The sequence below is a fragment of the Sus scrofa genome, chromosome 6 (assembly GCF_054392235.1).
Source record: "Sus scrofa isolate SSC_HxYL_T2T_F1_AM1 chromosome 6, Sscrofa_HxYL_maternal_Yorkshire_Landrace_v2.0, whole genome shotgun sequence".
Taxonomy (NCBI): Eukaryota; Metazoa; Chordata; class Mammalia; order Artiodactyla; family Suidae; genus Sus; species Sus scrofa.
Window position 1 is genome coordinate 118,931,159 of NC_139388.1, and position 12,789 is coordinate 118,943,947.

Here is a 12,789-nt window from a genome sequence, read left to right on the forward strand (position 1 = left end):
GTTAACGAATCCAAGTAGGAACCATGAAGTTGTGGGTTTGATCCCTGGCCTTGCTCAGTGGGTTAAGGATCTGGCATTGCCATGAGCTGTGGTGTAGGTTGCAGACGCTGCTCGGATCCCGCGTTGCTGTGGCTCTGGCGTAGGCCGGTGGCTACAGCTCTGATTAGACCCCTAGCCTGGGAACCTCCATATGCTGTGGGAGCAGCCCAAGAAATGGCAAAAAGACAAAAAAAAATCCTTGCAAACCTGTAACTTCTTTTTGTTTCAATAACACCTTGGGTCCATGCTTTGAAACACTGTCAAATGTGGATATAGATGCAATTAATCAAATCAAGAGTCATTCTTAGAAGAAAGGAATTGCCAAATTATGCTGACATTTCCTCTTCCCTTCCGTATTTCTCAGTTCAATACAGAAACAGGTTTTAACAACATATCAAAATTGTTTAGAGTATTTAAGTTACCATATTCATCCATGCCTCCGAAAATGGCCACATCAAGAGACTGGCAAATCCTATACTATACAACATTGAGCTTCTACATCTGCACCCCCTTCTGTGTTTCCTCCTATGTATCTCAGTGTGGAGAAGCTTAGGAATTACATTTTCCAGACTTCTTGTAGCCATAATTTTGAATGGAAAGTAGTTTCTGCTAGTGGGTCTCACTCAAATTCAGTTGACAGGAGAAAGAGAAGAAGTTCTCTTCCTTTTCCTGAGATACTGACAGAAAACAGGTTGTGACTGATGGGAGTGTTTTTGGTGGTCACTTCCTCTGGTCCAGCAATCAGTTTCTAGTCTTCTGGGTGACCCAGTGGTACAAGTGGTAGTCATAGAATTAGGAACTTTGGTCCCAGGATCACAGCTAACTTCAAATTCAGTAGAGGTGTGGACTCCTGATTTTCACTCCTCTAGTCCTTTCAACATTGCTTGTAAGTACTCTTTTTTTTCCATATTAAAGCCTATTGTGATTGAAATAAACTACAGTCCAGGTCACTTGGCACATGCCAGAACTTAACATCAAAAAGATCAGGTGAATATGTCATCTTTTCTCCTGGCATCCTACAGAGAGGTTCATTTTGACCATGATACAGATGAACACAGCTATAGGCTAGGATCCATGAAAGCAACACTGTCTACCTATTGTTATTTCTTCTTATGAAAAGAAAAAGAGAGAAGCCTAAAAAATAGACATTTAGGGCACAGGCAACGTATGTTCAGACCTTAGGTGCCTCCTTTATAGGAGACTGTTGGAATATGACTGCTTAGAAATGATTTCATCATCCTCAGACCTATGCGGCATGCCCTACAGTGGGAAGAAGTCCTCTGGGTATTGAACAAATTTCTAACTTCTTCACCTGGAAGTGAGGGTCTAATGCTCAGCTATTTCAATACCAGCAACCAAAAAATAAAAACCTCATGAGTTTAAACACATAGAATGGTTTCTTTTTTCCTTCAGTGTTTGGTTCAACCACAACTTTCAGAAGTGTATTAATAGTTTATGTTATAGGAAAATAGTTTAAAAGTAACTCCAAGCTTAATTATTAGGAAACTCAAATGATATGAAAGTTGCAATATCTAAGCATCATAATTAAAACCCTTCAGAGTAGGATATGAAAGGCTTAAATTAGAACAAAAGTAGCATGTCTATTGCTGATTTTCATTCCTCAAATAAAGCTTTTTATCACTTAGATATTATTAGTCACTGCTAAATTAAAAATCCACTCATAGACCTATAATAATCATTTCCATCAGGAAAGTTATTTGGATTGTTCAGTGATGTATTTTTATAGTCATTTTGATCAGATAAGCTAGCATTTCACAAAAAGATGGCATCAGAAAATAGTCTTTTAAAAATGAGGTTTTCAACCCAGTTTTTTTTCCCGCATGTATAAATATGAATGATGGAAACATTCATTGCATAGGGAAATTAAGAATGAAGTTTCCATAGTGATAAACTTAAGATCGGGATCTGTAGAAATTGCCACAGAATTGGAGATGAGAAGATTGACATATCTAATAAACAATAGTAAAGTAACATAAAAAGAACATTAGCAGTAAGACCAGCATATAACACCACGAATTGGATTAGCCTGCTTCAGAATGATTGACATTTCCAGGAGCTTCATGGTACTCGTTGTGCTCCTAGCATGGGATAAGTAGAACTTTCAGAAAATATAGTTATTGTCTCCTCTGATTTTGTCATGAGAACCATATTCACTGTAGGGAAAATAAAACCAGATGAGAAGAAAATATTAAAAGCCCCAAATCCTATAATCCAAGATACACACTGATTTAGGTTGATGTAAATATGAATCACATAATCACATATATAATTAATATCTCTTTATAACATAGTCTATTTCAGTTTCCATTTTCAGATGAGACTATACTGAAAAGTGAAAATTTTTCCCATATCAATAAATATAGTCTACATTGTCTTTTTAAACATAGTAGTATGGAATATACATTTATTATAAATAAATCAAATATTTTTCACATTTACTTTATTTGATAGCTTGCCATTCTAAATAGTGTTGCAATAAACAGCTTTGTACATACATTTTCGGGAACATTTCTGATTACTTTTCTTAGAATGAATTCCTGGAAGATAAAAACACTGTACCAATTTAAGTCAACATTTAAACGTATTTCTCTCATGTACCATTTGGAGATACTAATGCGACTATGTATTTGATACGGAAAAATGCATATTTGCAAATAAACACAAATTTCTGTGAAGTTCAGAGGATGCCAATCTCTCCAAAAAGCCCACTTATACACATTCATCCAGGGTGTTACCTAGCCCATGTTAAGAACTCTTACGCTAAATTATAATCCCATTGTTATATAAATATATTCATACAAATATCAAGAAAGAGCTATTACAAAGAGTTACTGATGATTTTGTTGGTAAGGTGGTGATAGAGGGAAATGTAATGTACTATTGCTTTGTTTGAGCATCTTATAGGAAACATATTCTCCTTTCATAATCTAAAGAAAATAATATTTTGAGTACTTTTATTGGACGAACAATAGACCTTCTCTTGTCCTTCAAATTCTACTCAAATTTTAATTGTGTCTCTACCCATTCACAGTCAAAATTCTTCACAGATTTTTCTTATACTATCTTATACTTGACTGCTATCAGGCTTTTCTTCCTGCCACCCCGAAAATGTTCTTAACACGTAAGCTATGGCCTCCAATTTCTTAAAGTAGGTACACAAGTTTTTGGCCTTCTGGTAATGGTGGAGTAACTGATTATGGATTATCTTTCCTGCCAAATAGAGAAAAAAAATGAGAAATGCCTGTTGAAGGCACTTCTGAATGAAAATAAAGAAGGGGCAAGGCTTAGAAGTAAAGATTATATCCCAGATGTAAGGTTTTGTTCTGTTTCACTAAAGCCTCAAAGTAAGCGTCTAAAAGGTCAAGGTGATACTCCCGTAAGTTATCTGTCTGCGAGGACAAAAGACAAAGTTCTTTAGAAAAGATAATAAAATCTAGGATCTCTACAATATATCATTCATAATGTTCACTATACAATTAAAAACCTACTAGACGTGCAAAGACACAGACAACACGATTTAGGATCAAGAGAGAAAAATCAGTCAATAGACACTGGTACTCAAACTATCTAGATGTTGATATTAGCAGAAGAGTATCAAAAAAGAGCTATAGTAAATACGTTAAAGAGTATGAGTAATAAGCATATTGGGTGAAGGATTTCATAAACATTATGCAAACCTTACAAAACAAAAAAATGGATATCCTGAAAAAATATTAACCAATATTTGAAAAAAATATCTAGTACATGGGGTAAACATAAGAGGAAAACACTGGTTCACTCAAAGAGAAATCAGTAAAAATCATTAAAACTGAACTTACTCATCATATCAAAAATTTTCCAAATTTACTTTACAAAGTAGTTCACATGCCTAGGAAGCTCAACAAACTCCAAAAAAAAAAAAAAAAAAAAGGCACAAAAAAAAATACCTTTAGGCATGTGATATATTCATCAAAAATACGTATCTCAAGTGAATAATGTATTTTCAGAAAAAAATAAAAGCTGGTAGAATTATCAAAAGCAGAGCTTCACTATATATAGAAACAGGTAGAGATATAGATTTGGTCCCTCTGACTGAAGGAATGATACCAAATAGAAATTGGTCTATAAGAAGAAATGAAAAAGGCTGGAAATAATAAATGTGAATAATTACAAAATACTCATATATTTAACAAATGCTTTGCAATCAATTGACTGCCCAAAATAATAATAAAATGCCTCATGGGCTTAATATAAATAAGAATAAAATATGATAACAGTAGCACAAAGGATAGAAATAGATGTTAATGGAATTAACTTGGTGTAAGGCTTATTTTAAAGTGCTTTTTTTTTTTTCTTTTTAGGGCCATGCCCTAGGCACATGGAGGTTCCCAGGCTAGGGGTCGAACAGGAGCTACAGCTGCCGGCCTATACCACAGCCACGTCTGTGACCTAGACCACAGCTTATGGCAATGCCGGATCAGTGACCCACTGAGCAAGGCCAGGGATGGAACCTGCATCCTCATGAATACTAGTCGGATTTGTTTCTGCTGTGCCACAATAGGAATTTCCTAAAGTGATGTATTATCAATTCAAGGTAGATTTTAATAAATTGAAGATGAATATGAAAATCCCTAGAATGATAGATGAAATATAATTCAAAAAATTATAAGTAAAATGCCAATAGAGAATATAGAATGAAATATTTAAAATATTCAATTATCCCAAATTAAAGTACAGGAGGAAAAGAGAATAATGGTGCCAACCACTATTGACTTAGCAAGATGACTGACTTAAACTCAAGCACATCAATAATTATAGGAAATATAAATAAAGGTTTTAACGAAAAATCAGATCGTGAGACTGGAGAAAAATAAGCAAGATCCAACAGTAAGCTCTGTATAAGAGAAATAGTTTAAATATAAATCCAGTTTTGTAATTCTTATTTTACTATAACTAAATTATATTATTAATTAAAACTAACTATAAATTAGTTACCTTAGTTTTTTCATATAAAATACTTCTAGCCACCTAAATAAATTTTAAAATAGCTATTTGCTAATGTTAGTAGCAAATAGTAATTTGTTAGTAGTCATAATAGCAATGGCTAAAATTTATGGAATGCTTACTCTGTATTCCTGGCATTACGAATGGTTTATAGGGGAGTTCCTGTGCTCAGCGGTAACAAACTCTACTAGTATCCATGAGGATGTGGGTTTAATCCCTGGCCTCGCTCAGTGGGTTAAGGATCTGGCCCTGCCATGAGCTGTGGTATAGGTTTCAGACTTGACTTGGATCCTCCATTGTGTGGGCCAGAGGCTGCAGCTCCAATTCAGCCCCAGCCTAGAAACCTCCATATGACCAAAAAAAAAAAAAAAAAAAAAAAAAAAAAAGAATGGTTTATAAGCATGATCTCATTTAATAATTACATCAAATTACTAGGTAGTAGTAAAGCTATCATTCTCATTTCATAGCTGATGTAACAGATACAGAGGAAAGAAGTGACTTATTTAAGGTTACACATCTGGTAACTGAATTCAAATGGATTTAACTCCAAAACTCTCCAGTCTCTTAATTTTGCAACTTCTAAACACTTTTTCTGCATCTTTCTTAACTTACATTTGACCACATTGCTTAGCTGCTAAAACTTCTTTTAGTGGCTTCCTATTGCTTTTGGTACAATGGCAAAACTATGTGATATTAACTCCTTCCTCCTTACCTGTTCTCTAGTCATTCAATCATTATCCAATTCCTAAACCTGTCTGGCTGTACCTTAACTGTGATTCTTTCTCATCTGCTCTTCCTACCAGCTGAAACATCTTTGAATACCTATCATCTGTTTATCCATTGGGTTTCTGTTCATTAAAGTTTTCTTATTGAAAACCTCTCATATACCCGGTCTTCAGCTTTCAGTCTAACCCAGACTTTCAGTCCAGATTGGGATCCATTCCATGTTCTATACTTGCTGGCTTCCTGCTCTCATAGGTCATTCGGTGCAATTATATTATGCAAAAACAAACAAAACAAAACAAACAAAAAAGCAACTTACAGGAATTTGGTTGATACTTGAATGCCAGGTTAGTATCCAAAAATTTGCCTTTCTTGTTGATATTTTTTCCAGCATAGCCCTTGCACAGAAGCTACTGTATATCGTCTTCACTTTAAAAAGTGCTGTAACATTTTAAAAACTGAAGGAAAAGGAAAACAAATAGCTCTGTTACTCAGAACCATCAATAGTGTGTAGGGTCCTAGTTAACAGACACACACAAAACAACTTCTATACCCTAACAATGTTTGTACAAATAAAATATCTTTATGGGAATTAGCATTGACTTTTAGCACCGTTGACACCGGATAACCTTCCGTAGCCTCTTATCTCCCCAGCCACCATGTCTGTATTTCCCCCACCTCTCCTTTCTCCCTTCTTCTGTGGTCCTGGTTTGCTTACTGAGCAATGATGTATTTGTACACCATATATTATGGGCTAGTTATTTTCTTTTTTGGTAAAATTTACCTTATGTGCTTATCCTAAGTGGTAGTCTCCAAATATAGGTTACCCTGTAATTTTGGGTTTCCTTTTCTGTATTTTCCATTAGACAATAAACTACAGGAAGATGTGCATATTAATATTTATATCATCACAGCTTTTCTCACCATTGTGCTCCCTGGCCAACATCACCAACTAAATCAGAAATTTTTATATTATTGTTATAAATCCTGAGATTTTGTACTAGAAAATTAGGGCAAGAGATAGGAAGAAGCATACATATTGAAATCTCATGTAGTGATTTACAGTGCAAAATAATGTTGAAGTTGGTCCTTTAAGGAAAAGTTGAGGGGAGAGAACGTGCGTATGTTAGTTGTGACAGGAGACGTTTTGTCTAGGAGTAGAGAGGTTTGGAGGAAGAAGATGCTGTTTACACAGGGAATAAGTGAGCAGGTAGGAAAAAGGACAGAGTATAAAATATCCTGAAGTACATTTTATTGTAGCTCCCATCCTTGGCCTGGTAGTGTTGAAAGACCACAGTAGGTATGCTCTTTGGTTGAATTAGCATTGGTTGCAATTGGATCAAATTGGTTCTAATTTTAAATTCTACCATATTTGGAAAAAACAATTAGCATAGAATTTTTTCAAAGAAAAAATAACCAGTTATTAATAACTTGGTTAATATCAACATCTTTAACTTTGGGTGGAATGAAGTCATATACTTTGTATAGAAACTGAGAAATATGAACTCAGCATAAAACTCTTTGAAGCTGTAGAAATTCTATTTTGTGTAACCAGCTCTCCTCTCTTAAGGAGTTCTCAGTACTTGGGTCTGTATTCTGTGGGTATCTAAACTCTAAGTTACGATTATATGCATTTCACTTGAATTTTCACATTCTTGCCCCTGATCACACTAAAATATATTATAATTAATCCTTGCAAAGTCCCTCATCTCAACTTTTATCATACCTTTTAATTTTTCAGAAGCTTAAAATAACAAAAGCCCTTTAAATATCCCTGTATCTAGTTTGGCAGGTGGGTAAATAGTTCCCTGGAGTAATGTTCTCTTACTTAGTGATGAAATTGCTTCTGTCATCTAAGCACCTGTTAGATATCTGGCAGCATGGTTTGAAATGATATTTTCTGTGACATCTATAGAAAGCTTAGAAGATATTATTCCCTAGTGTTTCCCCACTCAAAAAAACAGTGATGGAGAACCACCATGGTATTTCTCTTTGAAATTGTCATTTACTTCCCAGATAATCCGACATTATGATCTTAGTAAGAGCAGGATATCTTGGGTGATGTGTTTTACCTGATTTCCCTCTAAACCAGAAAGGCAAGCTTAAATCGACTCAAGATATAAAGATATCGGAATAAAAATAATTCCATTAAACAATTCTTATTTATATTTTCTATAATTTTTAGTTAAAATTGGTGCTATTTTAAAATAATTAAATGTCGTAAAATAATATTGTTGCAACAAAAGCAACAACTTTCAAATGTTAGAATAAAGAACTGTACTTACACTCCACATTTTATTTTCACATATTGTGTAAATATAAGTAAGTAAACCACACATCTTGAATCAAATCAATTAGTACATAGTAAAATATTTAGCACTTTAGCTTTTAGACAAATGGTCTAATAACAAAAATTGGTGAATTTATTTTCTTTTCTCTCCAGTGATAACCTTCAGTGGGAGCTTTGCATGCATTTTAATTTATCTTAAATTTATGCAAAAATAGATTAGCATTTCCTAGCAATCATTTGTTTTGCATTTTTGCTTTCAGCCATTTTTTAAACCACCTGCTGTATTTGCCTTATGCTCAAAGCATACTGTTGACAGTTACTAATAATGCAGATTAAATTTGCTTATGATGACAGGCAAAACACTAAGTAAAAACAAAACAATATAATCCTGCATTTGTTTTCTCTGTTTAAGTGGTGGCCTTAACATATTTGATTTTCAAAAACATTAATTTATTACCATTTGGCAAGTCTTATTGAACTGAGATATAGAGAGTATGTGAAAGTGAATATAATTACACAATTTTTCAAGCACTGGTCTGTTTTATAAAGTTAAAAAATATGTATGCAATCTAAAACAAATAGCTTTTGGTTCTTATATTTTCAGAAGTCATTAGAATTTGCTACTAAGACATATTATCATTAGTAAATGAAAAAAAACCTAGGCTGAAGACAAGCAAATTTTCCGAAGGCAAAAAGTCTCAAGGCAATTATGGATTTTTCCATTTTGCATATATTTCAACTTTATTCTTCTTGGTGTATATCTTTAAAAAGTAGCACAAACAAAATACTTTTAAAAGTTAAAAGATGGTGATTAAGACCTGACACAAGGGACATTTGTTATACTTTATAGGCCTGTATTTGGAGAGTAGCAAAAATGATGGATGTGGTAGATAATTGTCCCTGAGACCATGTATTTTGACCTGAAGAATTAGCCCTGCTTTCACAGACCTTCACTGTGAAATGTGGCTATCTCTGATGTTTCCATTTATTTAACAAGAAAAATATATGGACACTCATGATCCCATAGTCCTTGCCGCATGATTTCTTTTTGGATGCTTTTAACTCAGGGATTAATTCTTTGAATTTATTGAGGCAAAAGCAATATAAGCAAATTAGATTCAATTTATCCTTGTAAATAATGTAGAAATTATAAATTATTATGCAGCATGTTCATCTATAAATGTCAAAAATAGGTTTTCCATTTTATATTTAACATATTGAATTAATTTTTGCCCATCTATATTATCCTGATATATGCCTTACAGATTTTGTTTTAAGGTTACACATAAACAGACTCTTGTAAAAGATATGGTTTGGCCAGTGCAGTATTCAATCCTACTAGGAACAGGAAAATTAAAAGTTTTTTCAACATAATGGTTTTTAACATTTGAGAATTACATGCCAGACTTTGTGCTAATAGTACAGCATATGGAAGTTCCTGGGCCAGGATCAAACCTGCGCCTCTGTAACGACCTGAGCCACTACAATTGGATTCTTAACCCGCTGTCACAGTAGGAACTCCAGTGCTAATAGTTTTTATTCATAATATATTTAATTCTCATATGTGTACAAGATAGATGACATTATTTATCCCTGTTTTGCAGACAAAGAAACCAAGGTACCAAGAGATTTTTTTTGTAAGAGGCAAAACATGTCAACTTGGAGCTAGAAGACAACTGCAATCAAATGATTTCAGAGCCTGTACCATAACCAATCCACCGTACTACCCATATTACTCCCAGTGGGGGGAGAATTGGAAACACTCATTAAGACTTTGACAAGGCCACTGTAGCCATTCATTGATCTAAACCGTTTTCTTCTTTGCATGTGACAAAAGGAAAAGAGACAGTATCTGTAAGAAGAGAAGCTATACTATAGCCAAAGATTCTGGCTTTAAAAGAAATATTTGGTTATTTATTATCTCTGTGATATTTAACTTTTCTGAGCCTCAGCTGTCTTCTCTGTTTATGGGAAAAATAATATCTATCCACAGACTGGCAGATGGAGTAATATTTTAAGGTGTTGAGAGAAAATAGTTCTAGAGAATATGCTAATATTCTATTGTCATAATAGAAAATAAAAGTAGAATATGACAACTAAACTTCTAACAAAGAATGAAACTAAAATAACATTCTTTTTGTGGACCTACAATAATGCATAGAGTTTACCATTAACAAATCCTTGCTGAAGAAATTCTGGATAAGGCAATTCAGAAAGAAAGAAATGAAAGGCATAAGGAAGGAATGGCATGCAAATAGGAATGGTGCACAAGAATTTTAAACTTGGGGGCAAATCTAAACAGCATTGACTCTACGAGGTCCAACCCCTTCACTGAGCCTAAAATCTAGCAAGGAGGTAAACCATGAACAATTGAATATGATTCTCTTGGGTAGAAAAGTTGGTATGGTTTGCAGACAGAGATACAATAGCATTCCTCTTTTTGAATGTGAATAAGATAATATAATGTAATATATGCTCCATGTATGCATAACCCAAAGGCCATTAAAACATCTAGACATCGAAATGGGAGCTCTTTCATTACCAGCTTCAACCCCTATCACTAGCCATCAACTCCCCTCCTATAGCTTATGTTTTCACTTATAGTTCCTCAAACACAAGGAACTTTCAGTCTTTATTACTACATTGGCAGAAACCCCACACTTTCACCTACTTAATTCATCGACCTCCTTCAGATTCCGCTCTAGGATCGTCTCCTCTTGGAAGCCTTTCCTGCTTATCCCTTACCTACCTCTTTCCCTAACCTGCCTCTTTCCAACCTTATTCATATAAATTAGACACCTCTCTTTGGTGCCCTAAGAGTATACTATATATAATTCCTTCTTAAGTTTTCACGAATCATTTCAAACATATTTGTTTATATGTTAGATTTCCCTATTAGATGTTAACCACTTTAGAGAGGATCATATAGTATTAATTTTATTTTCAATTATCACCCATGGTCGCATTTGGGGGAATATTGTCCTACACAATTACCCAAAATATAGGGCAAAATATCATTAGTGCTGCAGATAGCAACAAAAATGCTGAAGTTACCCAGATGGTATGTCATGTTACATATCAATAACAACCCAACTATAAGGCAGTACTTAACCAATAATTTAGTAAGTTGAAACACAAACTGCAAAAACAGCAAGGAGTAAACATTGCTGAAAGGACAGATGTAGTTCCTACTAAGTTTCTAAATGATCTGCCTGCTGCCAAAGTCCTTAGAATTTGTAGTGGAGATTCTCACTTTAATCTTTGATTTTGAAGTAATTTCAAATTTACAAAAAAAAAAAAAAAACAAAAAAAACAAAAAAAAAAACGTTGTAAGCACAGTAAAAACTACTGCCTTTTATTCTTCATATAGATTCACTAATTGTTAGCATCTTGCCATATGTTCTTTTTCTCTATCTCTATTGTTATTATTAGTCTATTATTGTTGCTGGACTATTTGAAAGAAACTAGGAAAGTTATCTAAGAATAAGGACATTCACTTTATATACCCTCAGTGTGATTATCAAAATTCATCGAATTTAAAATCTGGGGAGGTCCCATCATGGTTCAGTGGCAATGAGTCTGACTAGTATCATTGAGGATGCAGGTTTGATCCCTGGCCTCACTCAGTGGGTTAAGGATCTGGCCATGAGCTGTGGTGTAGGTCACAGACAAAACTTGGATCTTATGGTGCTATGACTGTGGCATAGGCCAGCGGCTACAGCTCTGATTCGACCCCTGGCCTGGGAATCTCCATATGATGCAGGTGCAGCCCTAAAAAAGACTCCAAAAAATTTTAAATCTGTACATTTTATTGCCAGTGGGTAGTCAACATTAAATTTTGCTAAGTGTCCAATAATGTCCTCTATGTATTTTCTTTTTCCAAACCAGAATCCAAACCAAGAATGCCCTTTGCATTGAGCTGTCATCTCTTCAGTCTCCTTTAATCTGGCAACTGTCTTTCATGACATTTCTGTTTTTGAAGATAACAGACTTGTTCTTTTGTAGACTGTGCTTGTCTGATGTTTGTACATGATTACATTCAAGTTAGGCCTTTTTGGCAAGAACACGGCATGAGAGGCCTTATCTTCTCAGGGTATCACTTTACGAGGCACGTCACGACAGCTTGTACTTAATATTCGTGATGCTAAGCTTGCATTTGTGAAGTTGATGTCTGCCACATTTCTCAATCATACAGTTACCACCTTCCATTTGCAATCTGGGAGAAAACTACTCACGAGTTAGTAAATGTTTTATTCCCTACCAAATCTTCACCTAATACTTTTAGCATTTATTGATGATTCTCAGCTAAATTAATTGCAACTATGGTATTTTTGAAAGATGATTTTATCACTGTTTAATTCTTTCTGCAGTGAGTAATTTATATACCAGTGTAAGAAAGAGCTTTCCTATTCTCTTATTAAATAGCTAATTCATTTATTTACATACTTATTCATTAGTTTGAGCTCATGGATTCTTTTATTTTTTTCTTGGATTGTCATTAGTGTCAGTATTTATTTTGGTGCTTAAATTGTCTCAGATTTGACAATAGAATCTTCTTCAAGTAGACTTTATGGCCTTTTCTCATGCTCTCATTAACTTTTCTAATTCCCTATTATCTGACACCCACAAGAAATTCCATAGTCACTTTTTTTTTTTTTTTTTTTGGTCTTTGTAGAGCTGCACCTGCAGCATATGGAGTTTCCCAGGTTAGGGGTCTAATCAGAGCTGTAGCC